This window comes from Pinus tabuliformis, chromosome 9, assembly GCF_031772625.1.
Source record: "Pinus tabuliformis cultivar Carrire ecotype Pingquan chromosome 9, CPIR1, whole genome shotgun sequence".
NCBI lineage: Eukaryota > Viridiplantae > Streptophyta > Pinopsida > Pinales > Pinaceae > Pinus > Pinus tabuliformis.
This window is the reverse complement of record NC_142307.1, coordinates 10,820,431-10,847,575: the sequence shown is the minus strand read 5'-3', so window position 1 is coordinate 10,847,575 and position 27,145 is coordinate 10,820,431.

Here is a 27,145-nt window from a genome sequence, read left to right as displayed (position 1 = left end):
TGAGGACCACATGGGCACAACAATAATAATAAGGGGTACAATGACAATAATAATAAGGGAATACACTAGTATTATAGGGACCTAACATGCCCCTCTCCTTAAAAAAAGTGTTGTTCTCAATGCTTGAGTAGTTCTGGATGCTTCTGTATAAAATGCTCATCCTCTCATGTAGAATCTTCAATGGGGAAGTTCTTCCACATGATGAGATACTCTGAAATTGATCGATTCAACAGCTGTCTAGTTCTTGTTTTTGTGATTGCTTTAGGTTCCAATATGATTTTTCCTTCCTCTTCAAGCTCTGTCAATATTGTTTGAACTAGGAGCTTGTCACCTATAACCTTCTTTAAGCCTGAAACATGGAAAACTAGGTGCACTCGGGAAGATGCAAAAAGTTCCAATTTGTATGCCATAGTACCAATATTTTGCAACACCTTGTATGGACCATAATACTTTGGTAATAATTTATTATCCTTGTTAACTTGCTTGAGGGACATTTCTTTGTATGGTTGTAGCCGTAGAAATACCTAGTTACCTACATCAAAACTTCTTTCGTTGTGATGTTGATCTGCCTGTTGTTTTATTCTATTTTGCACCAAAGTGAGGTTATCCTTTAAGAGTTGTTGAACTTTTTGTCAATGCTCAATGTGATCTTCCACGGCTTGAACCTTAGAATTTTCTCTTAAATATGATTTGATGGATGGTGGATGATATCCATAAAGCGCCATAAATGGGGTCATTTTGCTGCAGTATGGAAGGAAGTGTTATACCACCATTCAACGAGAGGCAACCATTTGACCCATTGTGTCTGTTTATCAAATACAAAGCAATGAAGATATCCTTCCAAACATTTATTCACTATCTTAGTTTTCCCTTCATATTGAGGATGATAAGATGAACTATGAGTTAACTGAGTACCCAGACAAGAAAATAATTATATCCAAAAATTTCCAGTGAAAATAGGATCTTTGTCACTTACAATAATATTTGGGTTTCCATGTAGCTTTTGAATGGTTTCCATAAATGTAGTAGCAACTGTACTGGCTTTAAATGGATGAGATAATGCAAAAAAGTGTGCATAATTGGTAAGTCTATCAACTACCACCATGATGACACTCTTTCCTTCAGACTTGGGTAAACCTGTGATAAAATCCATTGAAACCTCCTCCCAATGTTGACTTGGAATGGATAAAGGTTGTAATAGACCTGAGGTCTTAATTGTCTCAACTTTATTTTGTTGGCAAACGAAACATTCCGCCACAAACTTTTGAATATCAGATTTAAGGCCATCCCAAAAAATTTCCTTCTTAACCCTGTGGTAGGTTTTTAAAAATCCTAAATGCCCTCCTAAGGGATATCTGTGCAATTCCCTAAGAATCTTTTGTTTGAGTTGGAAATTCTTACAGAGGTGTAAGCGATCTTTGTACCATAATGAATCATTTTTCCAGCTAAATGTATATGATGTACTGGGATCTTGTTGCAACTTTTGAATGAGTGACCACACTTCTTCGTCATTCTTCCATTCATCCCTTGCTTCATTTATCCAATCTGGTTGGATAATAAAAATGGCACAAAGCAATGCTTCCACATCCTCATCCTTTCTTGAGAGTGCATCTGCAACAACATTTTGCTTCCCTTTTTTGTAGATGATTTCAAAGTCATAATCCAACATCTTTGTGACCCATTTTTTTGGCTCTTCTAATGATACTCTTTGTTCTAAAAAGTATTTAAGACTATCATGATCTGTTCTTACCTTGAAGTGTCTTCCCATTAGGTAAGGTCTCCATTTCTTAAGTGCATGTAGTATTGCCAACATTTCCTTCTCATAAATAGATTTGTGTAAATATTTTCCTTTGATTGGATGACTTTCAAAAGCAATGGGTCTTTCTTCTTGCATTAAAACAACACCAATTCCATTTCCCGAGGCATCACATTCCACAATAAAGGTTTTTGTGAAGTCTATAGTAGCTAAGACCGGTGCTTGGCACATTGCATCGTTAAGATGTTCAAAGGCCTTCGTTGCTTATGGAGTCCAAGAAAATGCATATTTCTTCAGTAATGTTGTTAGAGGTGCTGCTATTCTCCCATAATTCTTAACAAACTTGTGATAATAACTTGTCAACCCGATAAATCCTCGCAGATGCTTTATGGATGTGGGGATTTTCCATTCCTTAATGGCTTTAATTTTGCTAGGGTCTACCTTAACACCTTCATGAGATACAATATGACCCAAATATTCCACCTCTCGTACTCCAAAGAAACATTTGGAGGCTTTTGCATATAATTGTTTCTCCTCCAATAGTTTGAGCACTCTATCAACATGTTGAACATGATCCTTCCAAGACTTGATGTAGATTAGTATATCATCAAAAAATACTAACACAAATTTTCTAAGGGTTTGAAAATGGAATTCATCGAACCTTGAAATGTAGAAGGTGCATTGGTAAGGCCAAAAAGCATGACCAAAAATTCATAATGACCCTCATGAGCTTTAAATGCTATTTTCGGCAAATATTCAGTCTTCATTCTGATTTGATGATATCCTGAACGAAGGTCTAACTTGGTGAAGTAAATTTCTCCATGCAATTCATCCAATAATTCATCAATGACAAGAATGGGGAATTGATCTTTAATAGTGATCTTGTTGAGCTCCCTATAATCTGGACACATGCGCTATGATCCATCCTTTTTGTGCACCAATACTACTGGAGCAGAGAAGGAAATTTGACTAGGTTGAATTATACCAACCTCTAGCATTTCTGCAACCATACGTTCAATTTCAATCTTCTGGGCATAGGGATATCTGTAAGGCCTAATGTTTGGAGGAACACTTCCTGGAACCAAATGAATAGCATGATCGTGATCACGAATAGGTGGGAGGCCTTTGGGAGTCTCAAATACCCTGGAATGATTGTCCAAGGATTTTTGGAGATTTGGAGAAATATATGATTCCAATGTGGGAACCTCTAACAAACATAATTGTGCAATTGTGCCTCATTGTTCTTTCTTTAGAAGCTTTATCATGCCTCTAGAGTTGATTATCTTTTCCGGTTTCCTTGTGATACCCCTTAATTCAACTTCCTTTCCTTCCGAAATTTTTTTCTTGAAAATTAAAAGTTATCGTACCCAAAGATTGTAGCCAATGGACGCCTAGTACAACATCAGCACCACCCATTGGAATGGAAAGCATTGGACTATTCAACACATATTCTCCCATGGATAGCTTGATATTATGGCACTTTCCAGAGCAATTTATGGTTCCTCCATTTGCAACCATCACTTGACACTCTGGTGCTAGATATAGGAAGCAATTTAATTCCTTGGCTATCTTACAATGAATAAAATTATGGGTACTTCCTGAATCAATCAACACTGTTACCTTTTTCTTCTTGATATGTCCTTCTATCTTGATAGTTTGAGGAGTGGCAATTCCGACCAATGCATTACAAGATATGGTTGGATTCATTTCTTCTTTCTCTAAGGTTTGTTCTTGGTGTGTATCCTCTTCTTTTGATGTTTCTTGTTCCTTTTCTTCATCCTCTTCACAATCTATGTAAAATAATTTCTTCTCAGCACACTTATGACCTTTAGTGTATTTGCTATCACAACTGTAACAAAGCCCTTTTGCTATTTTTTCTTCCAATTGTTGTGGTGTCAACCATGTAGGCTGTGGAAGGCTAGGGGCAACAACACTTCCATCTTTATAGTTGTGAGTGGTAGGATTCCTTGTTGCCATAATTTTGCTTTCAATTTTTCTTGCCAATCTGAATGCCTTCTCTAATGAATCAGGTTCCCAAAGGTGAACCTCATGTTGGATGTTATCCTTTAAAGTTCCTATGAACACATCAATCCTATGCTCCTCTGGAATATCTTTTACCCTTATATTCAATTTTTGAAAGTCCTCAATGTGGTCCACCATTGAACCCTTTTGTTGGAAATTTATCAATTGGCTTAAAAAGGTGTTGTTTTTTGTATCTTCATAATGTGCTATCATTTCTTCCATAAAAATTTCCCAAGTGACAATTTTTTCACGAGAGAAAAGTCATCGATACCATACAAACTTATTGGGTTCCAAATATAAAGTTACATTGCGTAACTTTTGTGTGCTTTGCACATTATGGAGATCGACATATTGCTCCATTTGTAGTATCCATGTTACGGGATCCTTGCCATCAAACTTCCTCAAATCAATCTTTGGAACATGGTGGGTCTTCAATCCAACCTTAGAGTCTATGAAATCATGACTAACATTTCTTTTGTTATCATCACGAGTTTCCTTTACTACCCTTTCACCATTAATAAGCATTTCTTGTAGCAACTTTGTCAAATCTATCTTCGAATCTTCCATGTTGCCTTTAAGTTTTGCTTCTACGTCCATCTTAGTTTCCATGCCATCCATATTAGCTTCCATTTCATTATTTAAACCATCCATCTTAGCTTCAGTTAGTTTTTGTGAGAGCGAAATTTGTTGCACTTGGTCTCGTAACTTTGATATATCATGTTGCATTTCTTCCTCTTATTCATGTGTCATAGTAGATATTTCATGTTTCTTACTAGGTATTTCCATTTTCTTTCTTCGGGCTAGCAATGAATGATAATTATGCTTCACAATTCCCTTTGAATCACTTCAAACTACTTTCTCAAATAAGGCTTATGCAAATTAAAAAAAAAAAAAAAAAACTACACACTTTTTTATTTTTATTTTATTTTATTTTTGTCGCTTTGTATGAGCTTGATCTTGAAATGCTTGTAACTCTGTAATTTCGGATCTCCAAGTTATGAAATTTCGGCCTGTGATGTCCCTCTAAGGTGTCTTTCCAATCCTGCAAGTCTGACTGCAATTGGATTCCTAAAGAAAGAGTTATGCTCAATCTCCCGCGATGACCTAATTATAGACTGGTTTAGTAGAGAAAACTTGTACAACATGACACGTGCCACTATTTCCACCTTATGTTATGAAACTGATACCCAACAAAATAAAGTCCGTCCTCTTTCTGTCACTTTTTACGAAATTTGAATCAGATGCCCAGAAAGAAAGTTATGATGATTTTCCCAATCTGACCTGTTTGAGATCCAATTCGAGAGCCTGCAAAAACCCTAACTTCCTCAGTTCATATCTCCGAAAATACAGTGACACGATATTTGAAATTCGATCACGTGGTTCATCATGATTTCATCTTAAATGGGTTTTAGTTTCAACTTCTGAAGCTTCATAGAAAAAATTTTATAGTGAAAATTCCACGATGACCTATTTGTGGCAACGAAACCCTAGAATCCAAAGCTCTGATACCAATTGTTATGCAACCAGCTCACAAAATAGAAGAAAGAGATAGATCAACGACTTAAAATGTAGCCTTTTCGAGGGGGCAACCTCCTTTACATTATACAAATGAACAATTCTTCGATGATAAAAATGAAAAGACTTCCTTTCTATATATAGGGGTCTAAGGGTCACAATATAATCAGAGCCGACATAACAATAATAATGTAAGGGCACAACAATAACAATAGTGGGCTTCTATGGGGCACAATAATAACAATATGGGGACCACATGTGCACAATAATAACAATAATGGGTACAATGACAATAATAATAAGGGAATACACTAGTATTATAGGGACCTAACATCCTTAAACAAAGAAGAAAATCAAGCAATTCGTTCTAATATTTCAGGTGAACTCCAAGTTGAAGACACCCTAAAGCAAGAAATTTATGAATTGGAAATATTGAATAGACATTTGAAGCATGAGAATGAAATAGTAAAAACACATAATTGAAACCAAATAACCCAAAATAACAATATCGTGCTACATCTTGGTTTATGGTATAAGAAAAGTAAGAAATTGACAGCTAAAAACAAATTTCTTAAGAGGAAGATTATAAGTCTGTGTTAACTATGTTCGATCTTCATAATGACATGTAATTGTGGATTTTTTAAATGATGTAATGAAGAAAATAAAATTATTTTTGTAAGCCTTGCTTCATGGGTTTCATGAGAAAGTGATTTTATTTTAGATGGCTCCCATTGAGAGCCTTAGGATTTGTCATTAAAAGTCAAAGAGTCAATGTCATGTATGAAGAGCCCTTCTTGGGCATGTGTCAAATGTATATGAGTCATTAGTATTGTCAAATAGCCCTCCAATGATAAGCACAAGTCCTCCTCATCATGTCGGCTTCAAAAAGGAGTAACAAACTCATGTCGGCTCATAGTTTGAAGACACAACTATTCATAAGTTCATGTCAGCTTAATATGATGGAAAAACCACTATAAATAGGCACCTCAGCCTATTCCACACGGACAAAACTTCAGTCACATGTCTCTGAGTTTTTCGGATGGGCAACACAGAAGACAAGTTCGGATGAAAGGGACAATGAAGAGGTGAAGAAGGCTAATCCTAGTCAACAAAAGTTCAGATCCTTTTCAAAGTTCAAATTGATACATCACAGTGACAGAAGAACAACAAGTTCAAATTACAGTGACAAAGGTGAAACTCTTTCTCGATACAATAAGGAGTAAATTCGGTAAAGACTATAGTAATCATAGTTTGGCATAAGTACAAGAGGGGTCTCTCTCTATTTCAGTGTAATTACAGAGGTCATATTTCAGACTGAAGCATAGAAGCTTGGCAAGATTTCTGTGATATCATAGTGACATCCTCTCACTGTCTTGATGCTATACCTTGGTGATGATCTTGGAAGAAAATAAAATGTGACAAGGTCTCGAAGAAGGTCTAGATACGAAGAAGATCGAAGTGGAAGAGGAGCGAAGGAGAAGGTTGACTGTCAAGAGAACTTGTGTCTTGATCTTGGAGAGGCTACTAGGTTAAGGGTCTTGATCTTGGCACTCGTTAATTGGAATTTCTAGAAGAAGAATTTGTGTAGGTTTTCCTCTCGAAAAGTGAGAGGTTTTGGCCCTGGCTCATAGCCTAAATGTTGTGTCTCTTCTCTATTTATGTTTTTGCATTCGTTACTGTTTAATGAAGAAGAACACTAAGAATCTAACGTAAAGAAGATCTTAATGTAATTAAGTAAAAAGCATTTAGAAGCAGTCACCAAAGAAGAGAAATCAACTAATTCTAATGCCCTATATTTCTCAACACGGTATCAAAGCTAAGGTGCTAAAGTCAAAGGAATGGAATCAAATCAAAGAGACACTCAAGGATCAAGTTTCAAGAAAGGCATCTAAGCAAGTCAAAAGCTATCAAAGAAAAATACCAGGATCTACATTGAAGAATAAAGCCCTAGATTGAAGAAGCAGTCTATAACAACAAAAGTTTTTGGATCCTCTAGTCATCATCAAGTTATCTACAAAGCAAGGTAGCTCGAAGAACTTTAAAGACGGATGTCACATCATCTTGAAGAAAGTCGAAACCCTAGAAGCAAATCTGGTTTTCACTCATTCAGTACCGAAGAAGTAGAAGTATCTTGAAGGCTAGAAGGCATTGCCATCATCTTCAAGGTTATAAAGCAAGCAATGATCCTTTCCTTGTCCTTAAAGAAGATCATCCGAGGAAGCAACAAATTATCCTCAACAAAAGGAGTAACTTTCTCTATTAAAGAAAGGATTTTTCGTTTTGAAGAAGATCATCCAAGAGGGAGCACTAATACATCTTCTTCAACCATCATTAAAGTGATCAAGATGAATATTTCATCTTCAATTGTCAAGCAAGTATATTTCATTCTTTAAATAAATTTGGTAAAATGACTTTGTGTTTGCAAGGAGATCTATAAGCTGGTTCGGTCATTGAAATTCCTTGCATGAAAAAGGAGGATAGACATAGTCCTCGAAGAAAGTGAAGTCATTGAACGCATCAATGAAAAAGGTCTCCTTTCAACTTATGGAAAGGGATTCTTATGAAAGGTCGCCTCATATAGCAATATTGGAGACATCAAAGAGATATGATAAGCTCGTAAGAATATTCTCTGGAGATGCGATAAAGAAGGTCACATGACTTAGATCTGATCTACACAAAATTGAAGGTATCAAAGAATGAAGGGATATCGTCATAAGATCTCAACTGTGAGATCTGGAGAGATGATAAGAAGATAATCATCATTGTTCTAAACACACTAACTAATGAACAAGGTAACAAATGTCCATGGGGATAATAAAGTTACCTCATTCAACAACTTGTGGTTTCTATGCAAGATAGAAGAAGAGAAGTTGAGGGCTAAAGTGTTGAAGGTTACCAGACTAAAACATTTGCAGGAAAGAAACGGAAGTTTGGAAAATTCTGGTCCTCAGAAAAGAAAGAAGAGCATAACTGAGATTCAATGCTATGGAAGTAAAGGCTGTGGAATTTACAGGAAATATTGTCCTCAAGGGACAATATCAAAAAGAAGAAAAGAATCCCATATCACTGAAAAAATGGAGGAAGATGAAAAGAAGAAGTCCAAGAAAAGATGAAGTAATAGATCTCTACTATGTCTGATATATTCTCCTTCATAAAGGGTCTTGACATAACTTCTAAATATTATGTTATAGGATATGGTTATAATAAATAATAAGATGCATTGTGTCATCATGGAAGCATTAGAAACAAGAGCTCATGACATCACGATAGGAAACATGAAGGATGTTTGATGGTCAAATTTAAAGGATATGGCTCTTGGTGACCTCGTTAAAAGATCAAAGGAAGAAGTCATCTAGGACAAGTCTCACCATACATCGATTTAAAAGGGAAATATCTGTTGAATAAGGATATGCGAGATGGAATCCTCATTGGAGGATTCACTGATCTAGAGAGGAAGCAAGTGTTTCATCAGAAACTCCAACTTGTGGAATTCATGGGATGACGGTATGATGACATGAGAGATGAAGAAGATGAAGGGGTTGAAGATATTTTCCATAAAGGAAGCTGTTGAAAGATGCATATATGACCTAAAGGTAAATAAGGTATGTATGCTTGTATTTAATATTATAAATTCATGTCGCATGGTTGTAGGTAGCAAGGATCACTACTTCTATTTTGAGAATCATGATCAAAGGAAAGGAATCTCCTCATATGAAAGAATGTCAGAAAGGCATGAGTCGCACTAGATGAAATCAACGTAATATGTCCTCATATGAAGTATGAGGTGGTTGACTACGATTGAGGAACTCTGATTGGAAGCTCCTAGGAATGAAGTGTGTGAAAAGATAGGAAGAGATCGTGATAATATGCAACGAAGGTAGAAGACATTCAACATCCTAATTCTAAGAATATTCGACTAGAAGATCTCCCGAAAGGATGTCAAGACTCTGATAGAAGCTGGGAAAAGATAAAGATACTTGACAATGGATATCAATGAGAAATGTGTCAATCTGCATGCAGGATGATGATACCTACAGGAAGATGTCATGGTGATAAATCATCACAAATGTAATTTTGATTTAAAGTGTTCATTTATATTTTAACTAATATCTGAATGGGCTTATGTAGGATTGCCAAAGGGAAATCTGTGGATGACTTCCAAGTAGACCATATAAAAGGATGTAATATCCTTCCAGAAAATATGGCATGAAATCAGAATGATATGAAGCAAATCTAGATGGAAAATCTGCTAGATCACTTTCTGATGAGTTAAAGACATGACTAACTCATGGATAAAATTCATGGATGATCTATGCCCTATAAAGAAGTTTCCAAAGATGAATATTCCTTAATGAAGAAGAAATTCGTGACATTGAAGGAAGGAGCTGGTTGTTTCAGGATCTCCACATGAGAAGTTGTTATAGGTCCCTAGTTAAGAGGGAGCTTGGAAATAAGTTTCTTATACCTTGAGGAATTTTCCCATCTCCACCCTCAGGATTTACCATGTATCCCACCATTACCTATTAAGGGATTCCTAGGCCCTTGGGGATTTTTCGTGAGATTAGCTCAACCGATTCCAAAACTATCCGAAAATACAAAGCTAAACCAAATGAAAGAACCCCTTCACACCATGACTATCTGGAAATGGAAATGCAAGGATGAAACCAATGTCACACCTAGAAAAACCCATGCCAATGATAGTAAGAGAACCAAATACACATGCATGTACCATGCATGCCAAAAATAGTAAGGAAATCATACATGGAACTCGATACCTACAAGTAATCTCGTTGTAGTCGCTTGATCCAACTCTTCCTTACTTGACCTTTTCTTCCTTTTCCTTCCTTTACCTTCCTTTCTCCTATGCTCCAAGAATGCTCTAAGTGTGCAAGAGTATGAGAGAGAGCTCCATAATTAAACTGAAAAAAGGTTGTACTGTCAAAAGTTGTGAATTGATCATCAAAAGCCTTTTGATTAATGAGGACTTCATTTTCTTCAATTTTCTCTATTTTCCCTTAAATTTCCTCCTCACATGCAACTTGTGACCTTTCACCTTCTTTTTCTCCTAATTTAAATTATTTCATAAATAAATGCCAATTAATGCCTCTTTTCCTTTTCAAAGCCTTTTCCATTGCCTTTCCCAATTTACCTTAGCCATAATAAACCAAATGAACACCCACTAGGATGTTTTTTTCCCAACATTCAACTTGGAATACATGTTCCATGACCTTGGTCTTATTTTTCCTTTATTAACTCGATTACATGAACTTTTAAAACAACATGGGAAGAGGCCATCCTGAAGCAGAAGCTGTGGAAGATCAGAATCAAGACTAATAGTTAATGCCCAAATGACAAAATGGATTATGGACTCCCTAGAAGGGGGTGAAACACCGTGTGAGCAACTGGGGGTGAGGTTGGGCACCTCTGGACTCCCAATGTCATCCAAGCACAGAGTTGCCAACTGGTGGGATTAAGGAAGGAGGTCCTCTGGAGTCCCAAAATTCAATGATAGATTGGCGAGTTAGTCCTTGAAGTGAGCATCCCCCTAGAATTTGGAATCTAGCTCGGGGGTGACGACTACAAGTAAGTGTGGTTGCAACTGTCTACAGTTGGGTGGAGAGTCCTTGTCCTAGACTTAGTTGCCCTGCCTACTCCAAGATAAGTAACTGTGTATTATGTTTAATGTATGAAGAATGATGTTACTGTGTTTATGGATAATGGTTTGAATGTAGGGACTACATTATACTAACGAGGACTCTCTTATGCATTATAGTCCTTATGTGTTGTGATGTATTAAATGGTTGCTTCTATGTTTGTATATGTGTGGAATATATGCTTGAATGTGTGAGGAAGATGAAAAGTGGAAATATGTTAACAAATGTTGAAAGAAAAGCATGAAATAACTGGTACATAAAGCATATTAATCACATGATAACTAAGACCAAGTCATAATACAACATCAAGCCATGAAATCTTGGGTCAATAGTGGGCTTTGTGACCCTTTATTAATATAATATTACAAAGAGAGATACCTTCTGCATAACAGGGTTTGTATTCACTCGTGAGTCATTCGTGGTCACCGTTGCAAGTTTCTATGTTGCTCGATAAGCATGAATTTAAAATTCGAGGGAGTTTTCCTTGGTACTAGTTGAGCCACCAAATTTTTCCAAATGTCCTTCAACCTTGAATTTTTAGCAGGATGTATATCTATTGTTGGCATCATAAAGTGATGGCTATGGGACCTTAAGGATCTGCTTATCGACATGGAGCTATTTGCAGGCTTGACACCATTAGCATGTGGCAAGTGAGGTTGAAACCTCCCTGGAGTCTACGCCAAATTTATGGTAGGTAATCCACGCAGGAGCGCCTACGCCTCCCAAGGGGGAATTTCCTCCTCATGGAATGTGTAGACTCGCAGGTCAGGGACTCGTTAGAGAACCAACCACTCAAGATCAAGAGGGATAACATTATAAATTTCCCTAGGCAACTAAGAGCATCATGGTGAACCTGTAAGTCTCATGTAGAGGTCTACCAGGATCTTGAGGTAAATTCCTTGCTGACAAGGCTAGTTTAGGAAAGCCTGTGCAACAGTGGAGATGGAAGTCGGGAGGGTTGTTAAGTCTTCCTTCTAAGGCATCGTGCAATGTAGAGTCAGAAGCATTAGATCGAGCCATGGAAGGAAGGAGTAGGAAGGACTTGTTGTAGCTTAACGGAGGAGGCCATGAAATTATAGGAAACGTTGGTACAACCTTATCCTCAAAACGGTCAAAACCTTAGTCAAAGGAGCCTCCAGATTAGTGGAAGTAGATTCCCTTCACGGGATTGATCAGAGTGACAGGGTAGAAGTCATAAGGTAATTTGAATTACGAATTGGGGACCTAAAGGCGGGAGAGCACCAAGGTTTTTTTAAGAGATGGTGATAGAAGTTCTTCCATTACCCGAACCATTGGGTGAGGGAAGGCTTCAGTGAGGAGGAGCCACATTGAGAACCCAAAATTTCGGAATGTGTAGAGCCTCATGAATGCTTCATCTTGACACTCTTCTTCACTCATTTTCCTTCTCCTTGACCATTTCTTTTAACTTGATAGGCATCAAATTGCATGTTTTTGACATAGGTAAGGTAGTAATTATCCTATTTTTCATATTTCCTAAATGTTCCTTATTATTAAGTTAAATTTTGCATTGGCTACCAGATTCATCCAATTTCGCAGCTAACATCTGTTTCTACAGCCAACTCCATTGTTGAACAAGGTTCGAGGCGCCATTCAAGGAAAGAGAGATATGGGCAGAAAGAGGTTGATCCCCTCAACGATCTCCTCCTATTCATTTGCACCAAATCGTTAGAAGAAAGCCCGAATCATGTGGTCAAAGGAAAATGTCAACACGTAGCTGGAGCAAGCGAGCGAGAGTCCGAGATGAAAACATCTCACTATTTTCTTTGCTGAATAGCAAATCGTGAGCAAATCGTTATATATTTCTCAGTTTGATAGTTGAATTAGAACTCTGTTAGCCGAAAGTAGGGATGAAATCCTCACACATTTATTAAATGGATTTTATAAATACTGTAAGGCGGGACAAAATAGGAGACGATGTGAATGAATATTTGGTGACTGTAATCGTTTTAAAGCTCTGTGTTTTTATTTAATGGAACCGCATTTGAAGACTTGATGCACAATTAATTGTTCGTTGGAGCTTGAGGACCACTTGTTTGTGGAGGGCCCCTACAAACAGTGAGGGTTTTTAACTTATATATTTCCCTTTTTGTTATTATTTGTTGTAGTATTTTCGCATATGTTCATTTTATAATTCTTAGTATGATTTTATATTGGATAGCAGCAATATATTTCTTTTGATTAGAAAAGCAGTAGCGAAGTTATCTATTAGTTGTTTTTGGATAATCAAATAGAAATATTAATCATAACCATTTATAATTTTGATATTCTTATGGTAGTTTTACTATTCTCTTTTATAGTTTCTGAAGCTGATTTAAATCATCAAAATACCAGCGACTTCCTTGTGGTGTCTTTGGTATTTCATTAGAAACATTTCAACTTCAGAGCATAGGATGTTTCTCTTTATATATTTGGGTATATAGATTTCTTTAAGCTTTATGTTCAGAGCATTTGTATTCAAAAGTTTTTCTTAGTTTAAATTGAGAAGAAAAGTAGTTTGTTTGCAAGTTACTTTCTTGAACTTTCAAATTTGAAGCAAGAGTGAGTTAATATAGTTTCCATTCAGCAAGTAAGAGTTAATTTAGTTTTCATTCAACAAGTGTGAGTTAATTTAGTTTTCATTCTGCAAGTGTGAGTTAATTTAGTTTTCATTTTGCAAGTGTGAGTTCTTTATGGTTTCATTTTTCAAGTAAGAAATATAATCTTAAATTCATAATCATTTTATTTTCATTAGATAACAATATTTTTAAATAGGAATACAAAACTTAAAATCACATTTCCAATAACTCAATCAATTAATAAATACAACTTAATAAATAGGCTTCTAGCATATATTGTGCACTTGCATTTTATAATTTACCAACTCCAGTCTATAGTTTATGTAAATTTAAGACAATTAAATTGCCAAACATTTTGGCGCCGTTGTCGGTGAGGTGTAAATAGAAGTCTTGATTTCTTTTGGATAAAAAAAAAACAATAAAAACAAAAACATGATATGCATAGGGAAAGAGACTATAGGGTAGATTTGTAGGTAGATGAAAAAGCTTAATTCCAACAACATCACTTACCCCACCATGACCTCGTAGTGCCACACCACCCACACAAACTTGAATTCCATCCATAGCAGGAAAACATAAACTCCCTGCGCTATTAAGATCCGAAATCCAACCTAGAGATTCATCAACTTCATCAAAAAAAGCCATAATAGAAGAAGAAGATCCCATATCCCCAACAACAGGGGTAATTTTCCTATATTCAACTCGAGAACAACTTCTAGCTCAAGAGTTGGAAGTTCCTACCGAAGAAGAGGAAGAAGGAACTATTTAAAATCATTGATAGAAGAACCAGAGGAACTAGAGGAAGTTGAAAACCCAATATTAGAACCAGAACCCTATATTAGTTATGAAGAATCTACAATGGTTGGAGAAGGGGAAGGAGAGGTACATAATTTGAATGGTGAACAACCTAGGATTGGAGGTGGAAGAGGAGGTGGAAGAGGTGGAGGAAGAGGAAGAGGAAGAGGAAGAGGAGAAGATATAAATCTAGAACCATTTGGATTTCCTATCCTCGATGAAGATACAACTGTGACAATGATTCGAATAGAAAATGGCATCAATCCATGGTGTTCATCCACCCATGTTATTCATCCACGCATGGAATTTACCCATGGTATTGTAAGTGGCATCCAACCATGGTATTGTGACATCCACCCATGGTATTCATTCACCCATGCAATTTACTTGTGGTATTGTAACTGAAAAACAAGTCACATTTTGTAAAAGGGTGATCCGAATAGAAAATGGCATCAACCCATGGTATTCATCCACCCATGGAATTTACCTATGGTATTGTAAGTGGCATCCACCCATAGTATTGTAAGTGACATCCACCCATGGTATTCATTCACCCATGCAATTTACCTGTGGTATTGTAACCGAAAAAGGCTATAGGTAACAAGTCACATTTTGTAAAAGGATAGATTTTCCACCACAATGTAGCTTTTACAGCTATTCTCCGTTTTAATAAAAAAATTATTTGTGGTTTTATTTACTGTGTGTTCTCTCATTTTATTTTTGGCATTGCAATTTTTCAGATCTTGGGGGCCTCCCCCCCAAGATCCATTTCAATTTTTTAGATCTTAGGGGCCTCCCCCCAAGATCCGGATTAGTGGCATCAGAGCAGGTTACGATTCCATGGGAATGAGGATTTAATGCATATTTTAGTTTCAATTTTTTGCAGCAATATTCAACAAACTTCAGGCACGTGCTGCGACCTCCACAGATCACTTTCTTGGGTTAAGTAGGAAGAATTTTTTTATTTAATTTATTTTTATTTTTTCCATTCTTTTGCAGGAATTTATTTTGGACAGCAAGTTTGCATATCAGATTTGAAACATTTGGTTCAAAATTTACAAAAAAAATAACATATATGGATTCCTTGCGAAAAAATACCAAAATTCAAAAAAAAATTCAGCCGAATCGGAGTCTGGGTGATGGAGATATTGTTGATTTAAAATCAACGATGTTGTAGAATTTTTTCTGATGCCAACTGATGGACGACAAATCTCCTATAATCTTTTGAAGTTTATGTGCAGAATTTTAGAACAGTGATTGCAGATCTGAGCTCCTCTTGAAAAATCACCTAATTTCAAACAAAAAAAAGGGTCGAATTAGAGTTTGGATGTGGGAGATATCGCTATTTAAAATCAATTATTTTCAGAACTTCTTTGACGACGGAATAGTTGCAGCTCGAATATGATATTCTAGAGTGTCTAGATAAGGATTTCCAACACATGGGAAGATGCAGAATGGTCATTATGTTTCCAAAAATAGGTTATAATAAATATTTTGAGTTATATTGACCGAGTTATGTCCATTTTAAATCTGGAGCAGCATTCGTAGCGGGTTCTGTTATCACCCCAAGAAACTCACCTAGGTTGTAAATCAGTGATGCTCAGGAACATTAAAAATTCAACAGTTTTGTTGGATAAAATGATGGATAAATGGAAGATGTGCAACACCTTTAAGCCAGATAACCACTCCTACTATGATCTACCCCAGACATGGGTGAAGACCCCCAAACTGCAAGGCTTTCAACTACCAACTACTCACAGTTTAAGGTAAAGGTGATGATGGAGAAGACTAATTACACCAGTAGATGCACAAGACCCTGTGATGGCTAGCTGCAACCAGTTATAAGATCTGCAAAACTATTGTTTAATATACAGACAGGATGACAACTCCCTGATATTAAAACAACAGCAATCTGCAAGCAATTCTGATGAACTATTAAATTATAACACAGAGGTGGGATGACAGCCCCTCTAGTATTAAAAATCCACAACACATCAAATAAATGCGAGCAGGCACAGCCTAGAACAAGAAAGAGAAGTGGAAAGTGAGCAGGTTACAGCAAAAGAAGCTTGTATTAGTTGAAAATCTAGACCAGAAGCTGTAGGTATCATAGTATTTACAGTCTCCAGAAGTTAAAGGCAACAACAAAGCTTTCATTCATCAAACACTCATCAATCCTTACATTTTTTGTTCTGAGTATATATAGTGTTACAATACAAAAATATCTCTGTCAAACCTTGCGTGGAGGAGCCCATAAATGGCCACCAACCATATTCATGTTCAGGAATGGTCTTCTGATATAAATCTGTTTGAGTTTTAAATATATTAGACCCTCTCTGGCTCTCTGCGGTCCTTCTTGGGCAAGTGGAAAGAAATATGGGTGAAACCCATAACCATTGAATGCTCTGTTTGGATCTGTGGCGTCCTGTCTCCTCCTCGGCCATACTGCTGAGTAAATGTTGTTGCTGAATCATTAAATGGCTCTATCATGGCTGTTTTGGCTTTAAAACAGTGAAACACTGCCACTCTGTTCATTCCCGCCCATCGCTGTTTCAACCTTGGTTTTAAAAGGCGTCCGTCAACCGTTGATCTGTCCACAAGAAATCGAACGGCTGATGTGAATATCGGGAGCCCTTTCCTGACTGTCCTTTACGTCCCGATAGAGAGGCTGTTTTGGAACCGTACAGAGGACGCGTGGCACTGTTCTATTGCATCGGGCTCGCTTGTACGAAAACCACTTGCCGAGCAAAAGCGGTCCGATAAGGTTGGCGGTTTTCCTTATAATTGGAAACACATAACACTGCTGCAAACATGGGAAATTTGCTTTTGGCGGACCTGAATCATATATATATTATGTTTTAGAACCCTTTCGGATCCGAAAACCCATCGCAATCGCACCCACCAGGCATCCTTTGCATTTCTTTATATTTCCTTTAACAAAGAAAATGCGCCCAAAACCAACGAAAAAGGCCCAGCGCGGATTTGAAATTTTATGAAAAATGACCCATAAACCATCGGGTCCGACCCATCGGGTCCAAACATAACATATGTTAAATCCTGCCCCTTTGTTATCGCCGATAGCGATATCGGCGATCGCTCATCGGCGAAGCCTTGTGCCCCAGTCGCTGCCACTGCCCGCCTCCTCCGATTGCGATATGCTGACGTGATCTGGACCGCTGATCAGCCAGATCCAACGGCTGAGATTAAAGTGGAGCCTTAGGCCTGTGATTTTGATTTTTACATGGTTTTTGGGGTATTTCCGCCTCCCGATAGTGTATTTCTACCCTCCAAAGGGCTTTCCCCTTGCAATTTTTTCGATCGGTGGAAGACTTTTAGCCATGATTTGAGAATTTGAACAGCATCAATGGATCCTTTGGCATGATTATAAGTGTGTTTGTAGCTTTTGAGAGTGTTTGAATCCATTTTTGATTCTTTTGTACAGCAAAGCTAACAGGTTCCCTTTGGAGACATGCCCTCCCACCCCACTTTAGTAGGCACCTGCTTCACATTCATCAATTTCAGCATAACAACATCCAACTTGGGTTCTTTGGAGACGTGCCCTCCCACCCCAGACTATGTAGGCACCTGCTACTTCATGAACAATCAACATCACAGTTATGGGTCAACCGCACAAAATCCTTATCATCAAAGTCCATTTGCTAGAACGCACACTGTTAGTATCACAAATGGTCATAAGCATTACAGGGTATCTCTATCCTCAGATCTTTGTTTGTCATGGTTATGGGTCATCCACAAACCCACACTTCATCGAAGTCGATTTGCTAGGCTGCGCATTATTAGTATCACAGTTGGTCGCAAGCATTACAAGGTATCTATATCCTCAGATCTTCGTTCATCATGGTTATGGGTCACCCACAAACCCACACTTTATCAAAGTCCATTTTATATGTTGCGCATTGTTAGTATCACAGTTGGTCACAAGAATTACATGGTATCTCTATAATCGGATCTTCGTTCATCATGGTTATGGGTTAACCACATAAAACCCTTCTCTTCAGTGGCTCTTCATATTCAACAAAGGCTTCGCAGGAGGGAACTTCACGCAATGGGGACCATTGCTTCTTAAGGAGGGAGGAATGATCTGAATAGAAAATGGCATCAACTAATGGTATCCATCCACCCATGTTATTCATCCACCCATGGAATTTACCCATGGTATTGTAAGTGGCATCCACCCATGGTATTGCGACATCCACCCACAGTATTCATTCTCCCATGCAATTTACTCGTGGTATTGTAACCGAAAAAGGCTATAAGTAATAAGTCGCATTTTGTAAAAGGACAAATTGTCCACCAAAATGTAGCTTTTACAGTTATTCTCCGTTTTAATAAAAAAATTCTTTGTGGTTTTATTTACTGTGTGTTCTCTCATTTTATTTCTAGAATTGCAATTTTTCAGATCTTGGGGGCCTCCCCCCAAGATCCGGATCAGGCAATGAAAAATATCTCACCCTCTATCCTTCCAAACTTTCATGGATTAAGGAGTGAAGATCTTGAGACATTTCTCTTTGAATTTTAAGTCTTGTGTAGATCATATGATTATTTGCATGATGCTCAAAAGTTGAAATTATTCCCTGCAATCCTTAAAGATGCAACATTAAAATGGTTTATGAGTATAGGAATAAACTCCATAAGAACATGGGAACAACAGAAAACTACATTCTTAGAGAAATATAAGGACTAATGTATTCCCCATATTATTAAGGATGAAGTCTTTAAAATGGTACAGAAAGAAGATGAAAATTTTGAAGACTTTGTTGAAAGATTTGCTTATAGTGTTAAAAGGGAAAAAATGAGTAATCTAGATGAGGAAACTTTGAAAGCTCTCTTATTGAAATCTATTAGAAATGAGTGGATTGATCTTCTCAATCTAATGGTTAAGAGAGACATTTCTCAGTCATTAGGAGCAATTTGTGAGTTGTGCATACACATTTCAAGAGGTAAAGCAAGAACCAGAAAAAATCCAAGAGATCCTCTTTTATCAAGGATTAATAAATCTGCAACTAGGACAATAAGTAGAGTAGAATTAGGAAATTTGCTTGATAATTTTAAAACATATATTTTAGGGAGTCTTAGTGAACAAATTGACACCCTTAAAATACAAAACAAGCAAAAAGCTGAAAATGCTGCATTGTCCATTTTTTGCCCTAAGTGCAGAAAGAAACATGCCTTGAGAGAATGTCCTCTTGATTTAAAGAGTGTAGAAACTTGTGTTATTTGTGCAGAAAATCATGATACAAAAGAATGCCCCTCAATACTAGGTCTTAAGGTTGTCTATCAAGAGGAAGGAGTACCAAATATGGTAGATCCTCTTTGTTTTATTACTAAAATACCTTGGTAGAATCCACAGCTAAATACAACTCAAGGTTTTAACACTTAGCGATTTGCACAATCATCACAAAGTAATTGCGCTGCCCCAATTCCTTGGCAACATTGGCCACAAACTTGGTCCCAAGGATGGAAAAATCCTTATGGAAAATACCCTCAATATCCTCAATTTCCACATTTTCAACAATCATATCCTACTTTTCCTCCACAATATTATCCTCAGCCTGTTCAACAAACTCAACCTCACAATTTTAATCCACAACTTTCGTTACCATTTCCTGAAAGACCAAATGAATTGCCTGCCCAACCACTCCCAAATCCGAACAATAATAAAAAATCGCAACCTATTTACAATATGTAAGGACAAAATTTTCAACTTACATGATAACTCCACTAGATCTAAACAATGTTCAACTTAGATTTGGTAGAATATTAGAAAAGAAGTCCCAATCAGTTGCTATTCAAGAAAGTGAAAAAGAAAAGATCTCTGGAGAATAAAAGTCTCTTAATGAAAAATAAAAAACTCAAAAACAAGTTACCCCTACACATTCAAATAACTCAACTCCTATTATGGAACAACCTTCAGCATCTTTTTCAAAACCACCTTTTCCTGAGAGATTAAAAATTGATGAAGGGGTAGAAAAACAAATTTTATTGCCTAATTACAACATGTTAGATGAACTGAAGAATGTTTTCATAAATATTCCTTTGCTACAAGCCATTAAGGAAATACCAATTTTCGCAAAGACAATTAGGGACTTGAGCATAAAAGGACGAGGAAGAAAAAGAAAAGAAATCAAAAGAATCCAACTAGTTGGAAAAATTGCTGATATCATGATGGGTAAGACAACAACTCAGAAATATCTTAATCCAGTAAGTCCCATTGTGAAAACACACATCAATGGTATAGAGATCCCAAATACATTGATTGATGTAGGAGTAGCCATAAATATCACGATTAAACAAACTATGAGTCAATTAAAACTTTCTAATTTTCAATGTACACCTACACTGTTACAATTGGCAGATAGATCTGTAATCAAACCTAATGGTGTATTAGAAGATATATATGTATCCTTATATTCTTGGGAAAACCCTGTCGATTTTATGATTTTAACACCCAAAAATAACTTAGGAGGGCATCTATTGATTATAGGAAGACCATGACTAGCTGCAACCAATGCTTTTATAAGTTGTAGATCTGGTGATATGTTCATTTATAATAGGAGCTCAACAAATAAATTCACATTGTATCCACCGACAAAAACAACAATAGAGGTTGAAAATGAAGAATGGATAGATGATGACATTGATATAAGACCAATCTTTGCTACTTCACAAATAGATGAGGAAGATCAATTTTTTAATTTAATGGAAAATAGTGAATCTTCATCATATTGTGAATCTAGTCAGAGTTTTCAAGAACAGTGCAATATTGAATATTTATCATCCCGTCAACTATCCTTTCATTCTATGGAAAAAATTGGCAATTCTACACTTGAAATCTTTCAAGGAAAAACTTTGAATATCAACAATAATTTGGAAGAATTTCAAAAGGAAGAATTAATAAAGATGTTACAAGAACATTCCTCTACTTATGCATGGGAATATACTGACATGAAGGGAATTGATCCTAATACTTTTATACATCACATCATATCTACATTGAAGAAAATTCCAAACCAATTCGACAACCTCAAAGAAGAATGAATCCAAATCTAAGGGAAATTGTTAAGGAAGAACTAGAAAAACTGTTGAATGTCAATTTCATCTATACAATATCAGACAATCAATGGGTTTCACCCTTAGTAATTGTTCCTAAAAATAATGGAAAATGGAGAGTGTGTATTGACTACAGGAAATTGAATAAATCCACTTTAAAATATCACTTTCCACTTCCTTTCATAAATCAAGTTTTCGATACGTTGGCAGGAAAGAAATTTCTTTTCATTCTTAGATGGTTCTAGTGGGTATAATTAAATCCAAGTAGCACAAGAAGGCCAAGATAAAACTACCTTTACCTGCCCATGGGGAACTTATGCTTACCGAGTACTTCCTTTTGGATTATGCAATGCACCTGAAACATTCCAAAGAGTAGTATTAGGCATTTTTCTGATCTAATTCATGATTGTGTGGAAGTGTATATGGACGATTTTATAGTTTATGGAAATTCTTTTGAAGAAGCTCTTAAAATTTTGGAAAAAGTTCTCATTAGATGTAAAGAGGCAAATTTCTCATTAAGCCATGAAAAATGTTTTATGATGTTATTGAGGGAATTGTTTTAAGACATCATATTTCAGGAAATGGAATTAGAGTGGACACATCTAAAGTAAAAGTTATTTCTCAATTATCAATTCCAACCTGTCAACGAGATGTTAAAAGTTTTCTTGGTTTCACTGGTTATTATATAAGATTCATAGAAAACTTTAGAAAAATTGCATCTCCACTTTTCAAACTACTCATAAAAGACAGTGACTTCAATTGGAAATATGATTGCCAAAAATCCTTCGAGTCATTAAAAGAGAAAATCTCTGAAGCACCCATTCTTAGAGGACCAAATTGGAAATAACCTTTTCACATTTCAACTGATGCTTCAGACACAACTTTAGGAGTTGTACTAGGACAAAAAGACTTAACTCCATATGCCATTTATTACACCAGTAAAAATTTGACTCTTGCATAGTTAAATTATATTATCACAGAGAAGGAGTTTTTAGTTGTTGTTCATGCCATCAATAAATTCAGACATTATAATACTGGCTAGGAAAGTTTTGTACATATTGATCATTCTGCAATTAGATACTTAATGAATAAACCAATCACTAATGGCAGAATCACTATATGGTTGTCGTTGCTGCAAGAGTTTAACATTACTATTTTGGATCGACCTAGAAAACAAAATTCAGCTGCTGACTTTTTTTCAAGCATTCAAAATGATAACAATGACATGCCTGTAGAAGATACTTTTCCTTATAAGTATATTTCTGCAGTATCTACTAAATCTCCATGGTTTGTTGATATTTCTAACTATTTGGCTACAGGGAAATTACCATCATATTTGTCTCCTCGAGAAAAAAGGAAGGTAATTCAAATTAGTGCATCTTATTAATGGATAAATGAAGAATTGTATAAAGCAGGGCCAAATCTGATCATCCAAAGGTGTGTTAGAGAAGATGAAGTACTAGAGATATTGAAAGCTTGTCATGATGAGCCATGTGGAGGACACTTCGTTGACAAAAAAACTTCATACAAAGCCCTTCTCTTAGGATACTATTGGCCTTCCCTTTATAGGGATGTCAAGGAGTATGTTAAGAAATGAGATAATTGTCAAAGGACGGGAAACCTGTTCCTTCTGTTGAGGTGCCTCTACACCTCTAGGTACTTCTTGATCCTTTTGAAAAATGGGCCCTGGATTTTGTTGGTCCAATCAATCCACCATCGAGACAAAAAATGTACATTCTTGTTTGCACTGATTATGTTACAAAATGGGTAGAAGTTAAAGCACTTCCTTTTGCTAGTGAAAATGTTGTAGTTTCATTTCTTTTTGAGGACATATTTACTCGTTTTGGTGTCCCAAGAGAAATTGTAACATATCAAGGTACTCAATTCACATCCAAGTTGGTACAAAAAATAATATAGAAATACAAAATCAAACATCGGAAGTCTACTCCATATCATCCTCAAGCAAATGGATAGGTGGAGTCCACCAATAAAGTTAGTGAGGCAATTCTCACCAAAACTGTGCATCTGCATAGAAGAGATTGGGCAGAAAAGCTTCCAAAAGATTTATGGGCATATCATACCACATGGAGAAATACTACAGGGCATACTCCCTATGAGTTTTTTTATGGGAAACAAGTCTTGTTTCCTATTGAGTTTCAAGTCAAAACTTCAAGACAACAGTAAAATTGGGTCTTGATCTTTCAGAGGCACAAACAAAGAATGGAGCAACTAAATGAACTTGATGAGATAATACAAGATGCAATCCAAGCACCAATCTAGTTGAACAACAGAGATTCCGTGTGGGGGAATGTAGAGCCTCATGAATGCTTCATCTTGACACTCTTCTTCACTCATTTTCGTTCTCCTTGATCATTTCTTTTAACTTGATAGGCATCAAATTGTAGGTTTTTGACATAGGTAAGGTAGTAATTATCCTATTTTTCATATTTCCTAAATGTTCCTTATTAAGTTAAATTTTGCATTGGCTACCAGATTCGTGCAATTCTGCAGCTAACATTCATTTTTGCAACCAACTCCATTGTTGAACAGGATACGAGGTGCCATTCAAGGAAAGAGAGATATGGGAAGAAAGAGGTTGATCCCCTCAACAATCTCCTCCTATTCATCTGCACCAAATCGCTAGAAGAAATCCTGAATCATGTGGTCAAAGGAAAAAGTCAACACATAGCTGATGCAAGCAAGTGAGAGTCCGAGATGAAAATGCCTCATGATTTGCTTTGCCAAATAGCAAATCGTGAGCGAATCATTATCTATTTCTCAGTTTGATAGTTGAAGTAGAACTTTGTTAGCCAAAAGTAGGAACGAAAGCCTCAAACATTTATTAAATGGCTTTTATAAATACTGTAAGGTAGTACAAAATAGGGGACGACGTGAATGAATATTTGGTGACTGTAATCATTAAAAAACTTTGTGTTTTTATTTAATGGAAGCACCTTTGAAGACTTGATACATAGTTAATTGTTCTTTGGAGCTTGAGACTGCCTATATGTGGAGGCCCCCTGCAAACAGTGAGGGTTTTTAACTTATAGATTTCCCTTTATGTTATTACTGCAATATTTTCACATATGTTCATTTCATAATTCTTAGTTTGATTTTAGATTGGATAGTAGTAATTATATTTCTTTTGATTAGAAAAGCAGTCGTGAAGTTCTCTATTACTTGTTTTTGGATCATCAAATAGAAATATTAATCATAGCCATTTATGAATTTGATCTTCTTATGGTAGTTTTATAGTTCTCTTTTATAGTTTCTGAAGCTAATTTAAATCATCAAAATACCAATGACTTCCTTGTGATGTCTTTGGAATTTCATTAAAAACATTTCAACTTCATAGCATAGGATGTTTCTCTTTATAGATTTGGGTATATAGATTTCTTTCAGCTTTATGTTCAGAGCATTTGTATTCAAAAGTTTTTCTTAGTTTAAATTTAGAAGAAGAGTGGTTTGTTTGCAAGTTACTTTCTTGAACTTTCAATTTTGAAGCAAGAGTGAGTTAATATAGTTTCCATTCAACAAGTAAGAGTTAATTTAGTTTTCATTCAGCAAGTGTGAGTTAATTTATTTTTCATTCTGCAAGTGTGAGTTAATTTAGTTTTCATTCTGCAAGTGTGAGTTAATATAGTTTTCATTTTGCAAGTGTGAGTTCTTTATGGTTTCATTTTTCAAGTAAGAAATATAGCTTTAAATTCACAATCATTTTATTTTCATTAGATAACAATATTTTGAAATAGGAATACAAAACTTAAAAACACATTTCCAATAACTCAATCAATTAATAAATCCAACTTAATAAATATGCTTCTAGCATATATTGTGCACTTGCACTTCGTAAGTTTACCAACTCTAGTTGATAATTTATGTAACCAATTTAAGACAATTAGATTGACAAACAAAACCCTGGTAGTTGCGTGAATAATTCCTTACTTTATCTCAGGATTCGAGGGTCCGACCACTATTGGGGACCTAGTACGAGATCAGTTACCAATGGATTCGTTTTCCCTTTCGCGTGGAGACCATACTGACATGATGTATTGGGGGCACGTGGTTAGTAGTGGGGCATCCGGGGTGTCCAATGGGCCACTTATGGGTGACACGCAGAATTATTTTTGGGACAGGCTCAAGGCATGGTTGAGGTCACCTAAGCAAGTTCAGACCCCAGAGATCGGAACCCCGTAAGGTCAAAAAGTTTTGAGGGAGTACGCATGACAAATAGTGAAAAGAAATGACATGGACACTATCCATCAGTGGATAGGTCGGGTTCCGGGGAGGATGCCGAGTTCGGTAAGTCGAAATACCTTGAAGTCTTGAATGCGTGACACGTCATCTAGGTAGATCATTTACGGGGGGAAGCCATACGTTGGGAGTCAGGGTGTTGAGAGGCCCCAAAAACGCCATAATATATATATATATATATATATATATATATATATATATATATATATATATATATATATATATATATATATGTACGTGTGACAAATAGTGAAAATAAATGACGTGGACACTACCGTTGAGGTGGTGATCCATCAGTGGATAGGTCGGGTTCCGGGGAGGATGCTGAGTTTGGTAAGTCGAAATACCATGAAGTCCCGAAGGCGTGACACGTCATCTAGGTAGATCATTTACGAGGGGAAGCCATATGTTGGGAGTCAGGGTGTCAAGAGGTCTTGAATCCGCCGCAATATATACATATATATTGATATATATATATATATCTATATATATATATATATATATGTATATATATATATATATATATGTATATATATATATATATGTATATATATATATATATCTATATATATACATATATATATATATATATATATATATATATATATATATATATATATATATATATATATATATATATATATATATATATATATATATATATATAGATATATGACATGAAAATGAATATACATATATGTATGAAAAAGGAAAAAAATAATAATGTCATATTACATAATCAAGGGAAAGAAAGTTCACCTAAAATCTCTACCCCTTTCCTCCAATGTAATTGAAGGGGTTAGTTTATGTTACAACCTACCAGTTTGAATGATGATGATGATTCCCTATCTGCCCTATTCTTAATCAATGAACAATTAATCAACGCGGCAGATCATCCATGGTATAATGACCTGAATTTTATCTTCAAAACCAAAGATGTCCTGAACACTTAGATAAGGTCCAACATAGGCGTTTATGGTTGAACTCTTCTAAATATATGATCCTAAATAATATGTTATATCAAAGATCTTATGATGATTTACTGTTGATATGCATTGATGACAAATCTGTTGTTAGGATGTTATCAACCTCTCATGATTCCACTAAATAAGATCTACATATTGGAGGCCACTTTGCAACCAAATCCACCGCTTACAAGATTATGATATTTGGTTTTTAATGGCCCATCATTTTCATTGTTTGTTATAAATACATCCAGAGCTGTAATTATTGTCAACAAGCAGCCGAGAGAGATAAGTTCCATGTTATGCCCTATTGTAGCGGCTCCAACCACCCTCCAAAATTTTGGCCTGCACCAATTTCAGAGCCTCCCTTGAAGAGATTCACTTGATGACTGTACACACTCGGGTTCACTCCGTGACCTCTTGTGAGTCTTTACATATGCCTTGCTTGTTAATTACATTCAAATCTATGCATGCTGATGTCTAAGTCAAGCTTGCGACCATGTTCAGGTTATGCTCAAATTCGTAGCTTCGTATGTG